This window comes from Filicampus tigris, chromosome 6, assembly GCF_054856515.1.
Source record: "Filicampus tigris isolate MCC_2025a chromosome 6, RoL_Ftig_1.0, whole genome shotgun sequence".
Lineage (NCBI taxonomy): Eukaryota > Metazoa > Chordata > Actinopteri > Syngnathiformes > Syngnathidae > Filicampus > Filicampus tigris.
Genome location: NC_141222.1, coordinates 22,727,297 through 22,733,296, shown reverse-complemented (window position 1 = coordinate 22,733,296; position 6,000 = coordinate 22,727,297). Strand labels below are relative to the sequence as shown.

Sequence of the window (6,000 nt, the reverse complement as noted above, 5' to 3'; positions counted from 1 at the left end):
TAGCTCCGCCAGCGCATTCTCTATTTTGTTTTTATACCAGGGGCGGAGCCATGGGTGGGCCTGGGAGTGCACAGGACCACTCAGATTGACAGACTGCCCACCCAGTGAGATTTATGAAAAAATATATACTTTTTAATTTTTTGTAAATTATTATAAAATTATTTTTTGTTTCGTTGTGTTTTTTTATTATTATTTTTTATTGAATATTAAAAATGGAATAATTGTGGTGGTCTAAGGAAGATATGAACTTCATATTAATCAGTTTGTCGTTTTATTTGAACGTAGGATGTGTCGGGACAGGAGGGTTGCGCTCAGTGAGAGAAATAATCAGGCTCACCCTAATTTTTCCAAGACCACCCATTAGCCACATTCTGGTTCTGCCACTGTTTTATACAATGCTGTTATTTTTCTATCTTTAAAACGTCACGAAAAACTATTGGTGTTTTTTTCGAGCTGGACCGGATTAATATAATTTTACTTTATTTTAGTGGGGGATATTGATTTGAGAGTGCTTGGTCGCATCAAGAAAAAGTAGAATAAAACGACTATTCAAGTTAGATTCCATGTCCAATACAAAATTGAATTTGATTTAATTCCATCATAATAACCAATCAGCGTGGTATATCATCTAATTGTAGAGTAAAAGTGTCCATCTGCTGTTCACGTGGTCATTGATGACTTTCACTGATACTCGATCACACCCGAAGCCACAAGGCGGGTCATGGCGCCGGTTCAAGCGAGACAACAAGCATCCCAACCTGCTGTCGCAGCAGCCGACATTTGGACACTCGAAGCCGCCTGCCCGAGTGAGGAGGGGCCGGCCTAGCTAAAGCTCACCACCACCGGAGTCAGGTAACCACCGCCGTCTGGCTTCCTCTTCCTCCTCCTCTCACTTGCGAAGACACGCGGGGAGCGCGTGCGTGTTTGCCGGGAGCATTTCCGTCGTTTTTACCGATGAAGGGACGCAACTTTCCCTCTTGTTTTATTCACCACCTTTAAGTTGGTGGTCAAGCCAGCAAATGTTTTAAGAGCACATGCTGGCCGGCTCAGGTGTTCAGGAAACGTCAGTTGTTTTTTTTTCCAGTGTCGCTCGCACTACAGCGATCATTTATTTGGTTATTTCCGCGTATTTCTTTGGTTTATTTTAAACTCCACGCTCAGTTGGACTTACACTAGCAATCGAACCGCAGGTGAGTCTCCGTTAAGCTCCAAGTGCATACTTGAAACTGTACACTATTTATTTTGCCTCGCAAATGTTTGTGTCCGTGCTGTGTTGCCACCTTTTGAAAGCGGTCCATGCTGCTGGAAGCGAGCCCGGTTTAGAGTCGAGCAAGCTCAACAGCTGTTAACTTGTCTGACCTGAGCAGTTTAACTAGGATTAGAATGTGACTTTTGTTCTCTAGCGCGTTGAACCTGATCATGCAAGTGGCACTGGCATGATTCAAAAGTGTTTTTTTGTTGTTTTTTTTTTTTACAGTAGTTTTTTATCTGGGACCATCAGGAACGCTTTAAGTTTTCCTCTGAACACTTTTACGAGAAATAAAGTCCAGGTCTCCAGGCTATGTTTTATGATGCAGTAGTTTAAAAAGCTGGGCTGTCTTTTGACACTTTCAAGCTCTTGCAATTGCCTCTTGACCATTTTGTCTATTTACATGTACCTCTGGGTCACTGGCGATGTAGTGCAGAGGGTCAGACACATTTTCTTTGCGGGCAATCTCATAGTTATGATCATCGTTATATTATTACATACAGTATACGCAAATACAGTATTTCAAGACCGTGGAAAGTGAATTCAGAGATTTCTTTCTAAATAAATGATTTGTGTTTGACGGTAGTTGTTGAAAACTTGTTAAAAATATGAGAACAATAATACGAGATATAGTGTTGAACTTTTTTTCACCAAATTTCCTGAGTTTTTGGTGCCTAGTGCCCCCGCTTTGCCTCAGACAAAGCCTTCATTCACGTCAGTCGTTACCTGCGAGTTTGTTAGTTATAATTACTTGACCCATTTCTACCATTACAGTGTGCAGTTGGATGCCTACCTAGCCATGCTTACACCCTGAAAATGTGTTAGCGTTAGATGGTGAAAATGCATTTCCCCGTGGATGCCACAATTGACAGAACAGCTTGGTGTTATTTTAGTTGCCAAGTAGGCATGACCCAGTATGAGATTCTGACAGTGTGATAACCGTGAGCAAAAATATTGCAGTGTATATTATCCAGAAATGCTTGGGTAAATCTGTTGGGGGTTTTTTTTAAATTGAAAGTAGGTTCCGTATGTATATAAGTACACGTTAAAAGAAAATAAGCAATGTAATTTTTCTTAACAAAATGTAGGATAACCGAGAATTATGTGCTTCTTGGAAAATTAGTAACTGCTTCTTATTATTCTTTTTTCTGATTTGTGAAGTAATGCTAAAAGAAGATAGATAGATGGATAGATAGATAGATAGATAGATAGATAGATAGATAGATAGATAGATAGATAGATAGATAGATAGATAAAGAAATACTTCACATTGTATACATACAATCTTGCAGTCAACCACGGAATTGTTGCCAGTTCTGCAGGAGAAACGCAAACGTTTATGGCGTTATATTTAAAGCCCGACTTTCAACACTATTTTCCCAGCGGCTTCTTCCCGGGGCATAAGCGGAAGTGACATAGGAGATGCCTCCCAAAAGTACCATTAATGTACTTTACTTTATTTTATTTTTTATTCAGTAACTCAGAACATACAAACAAAACAGCCAGGCTGATAAACATAGCGACAAAGAAATATATTACAGAAATATATTATAAAGCGTGACGATACAATGTAATATAATACAATAAGCTAAAATTATTATTTATTTAGTCTCTCTAAAGTAGGCTTTATGCGATCAGGACTTTTGGGGTCGATCAGCGAGTTTGAAGAAAAAAAACGATTCTAATGGAAGAATGTAATCATATTCCTATTTATGAAATTTGTACTGGCTTCCGCTAGCAATTATTTAACAAAAAAACAAAAACAAAACAACAATTGTGTCAGTTGGAGCACGCATTAACTCCATCTTAACACACACACTAAAGTCACACAAGATCGCGAGCTCTTTCATATTAACCACACATTTGTTTTCAGCCTTTTATGACTCACTGAGGCCTATTTAATGGCAACACCCTTGCAACCACAGCTATTCTTGGTGCGCAGGTTTGTTTGGAAGGAGCTTCATTTGAGCGATCCATCAAACAAACACTGCTTTGCATGCCGACTTATAAACAAAGATCCCGGCGGGAGCCCCCCAAAAGTTGCTCGTCTTGTCAGGCTCGAGACGGAAGGGTCTTGAGGCCTTTTCCGAAGGGGGCGCCGCTCACTCCTGGTATAATTTCACTCGCAGGAAAGACTTTCTTTTTGAAGTCGTCTTAACAAGCATACTTTTGCGACACGGTGAATTGGCAAGTAGTTCGCTCCATGTTGCCTCAATTGCTTCAAGACACAATAAGTCAAATGAAATACAATCAAAAGACGTGTTTAACAGTCAGTTAATTGAAGCATCTAATATTATACCAATGCATATATTGTAATATCCATGCTAGGCTAGTAAGTAGTGACGGCACTAAGCGGAAAAAAATGATGCACAGCTCCTGCATGAGACTCTTTGAACTACCCTAACTGTATACATGAGTTTGAGAGTTGGATTGAGATTTCAATTCAAAACAAACAGACATGTTACATAAGTGGCCTGAGGTTTCAGGGAGGTGTTGAATGTGAAGAATCCCTACACAAGTTACTGTGTGTGTGTGTGTGTGAGAATGTCACCGTAGCCAAAGAACACAATCTTCTGATGATTTGCAGCGCAGGAAATCACCACCGAGGCAGTTCATGTCCGAATAAAAACACAAATTGAACTACAGCTGCTGATACAGACTGTTCAAGGTTCTACTCAAGTGAAACGGCCGTGGCTGAGGTGCTGTAAATGATTTGTGGTGCTTAAATTTATCACGAGGCTTCGGAGGAACTTTGCACTGCTTGTTGTCCACAATTTCCCCAAGTCACTGCTTTTTTTTTTTGTTGCTTTTTTTTCCTTTGGACAGAAGCACGAAGACAGTCACAAGATGTGTACTGGAAACTAAAGATTGTTTGTTTGCAAATATATTTAATAGTGAAGCGCTTTATTGATATAGGTTATTAAGGGTTATGTTTTATATGAATGCTGATGTGCAGAGGATATCTGCAGTTGCTACACCGTGATAACCGCTTGTTAGACAGCAGGAAATAAATACTTGCATTAAAGTAGCAAAAAAGTCAGTCCTCTTTTTGTATTGCAGAAAATGTTGTCATTTTTTTTTTTTTTTTCAAATAAGGCTAACTGACAAATTTTGTCTGACTCCATACATATAAATACTCACCCTCCACCTACTCAGGAAATGTTTGTTATTCATACCATTAATGTGAGCGCAAGCTGTAGTGACAGCGCCTACCAATGTTACATCAATTTCTCGGTTTCCTGTGCAAAATAGTTTATGCTAGTTTAACGAGCATCGATTACACACATAATTTATTGGAAAAAGGCATTTTATTTAATCTATGCACTATGCAGTGTTCTTTATCATTAGTTCCGAGATTTAAATACATGGCAATGCATTGTGTTTTTTGTTTTGTTTTTGCTATCCATCGTAAATGTAAGCCTCTGTGGCAATGTAAATGTGATCTCGTGGGAATAATACGTCAATCAGGTGATGATCTTTTGGCTGTTTTGAAACTACTACAGTGAAACTGGAGATACTGTACAGTATTTTGAATGTGAAAAGCGGCATCTAGCAAACAGAAACATGAAGGGGTTAGATTGAAGAGGTTGCCAGCAGAAGATGAAATTCACATCTTTCCACTAGCTTGTCAAGCTGGTTGATGGATGGATTTTCAGGAAGAGGGAAATTCCTCACTGTGGCATTGCTCCTGGCACATCTCTCCCTCCACTCCGTCCACAGTTAATGTCAAATTGGACTTTCTCATCTCTTTCCCCACTACCGGCTCTAGTAATGTTACCTTTTACGGTCCCCAATATAAACTGACAACCAAGCAGCAAACATTTGTTGGGGTTTTTTACCGAATAGTGATCTTAATAAGAGGAGCAACAAGTTCTGATAGTAAAATGCTAACTTAGAGAGGAAGATTCTTCATTTAGAGAAAAAAAAAATCCCATAGAAATGAATGGAACTTGAATCAGTCCACTTAAAATAAAATTTCAACATGCTTATCTATCATTATGAATGTACAAACAAGTCATCTGTTGTATAACAATCCTAAAAAATAAAAGAAAAAGTGGATTCAGGGCAGTGGGGGATTCTGAAGTCCATTTCATGCATTTCATTTTTTAACATTCTTCACTGTCATGCTAACGTAAATACCAAAGCTGGGCATTTTACTACAAATTGAGTGTTCGTTATTCGTCATCTGTCTGCAGCGTGGGTACGCCTCTGTCGTCTGCCTTTTTTTTGGGTGGGATTTTTAAAACTAGTACCCACCTATAGGCCAGTCCGCCTCTAATTTTCAACGGGCTTCCGTCAGCGATCCCGACGGCTAATGACAAATGGAGAACTAGATAAAGGGGCTTCCGTCTACGCTTAGTCCTTCTATTTTTAAAATGTTCCCGTCATTTGTCAATCATCAGCAAAAGGGGCGTCCGTCAGTGACGGATAGACAGACCGGTCCGTCACGTAGGCGGAGCGCCCAGCCAGAGTCTGGTCAATACGAAGTTGACTCCTGTTTAGGAATACTCCAAAACAACAAAAAAATGTGGCGATGAATCCACAAAAAGATTATCGCTTTTGCTTCAGGGGTGAGTGAGATGCAACACAGCCAACTTATTTCATGACTGTCAACTTCGAGTCATTTTAGCCAAATGACATTGGGCAACTAGGACAGACATCAACTTTTCCTGTTTCCTGCTTGTCATTATGATAATTTCCCTCTTCGTAGTCCAAGTTCATGTAATGAAAGTTTTATTTGGGATCCCGGA

The 6,000-nt window shown here is 39.6% G+C and overlaps 1 protein-coding gene across 2 annotated transcripts in view; it reads left to right on the top strand.

Moving 5' to 3' along the window:
* The first annotated feature begins 628 nt into the window (after positions 1–628).
* The window catches only part of palm3 (paralemmin 3), a 32,617-nt gene continuing 27,245 nt past the window's right edge, over positions 629–6,000 (top strand). Inside the window, exon 1 of one of the 2 annotated variants that reach the window (XM_086034415.1) lies at positions 629–852. The gene's annotated coding sequence lies outside the window, so the exon portion shown is untranslated. The other variant, XM_086034416.1, reaches the window with a different exon arrangement.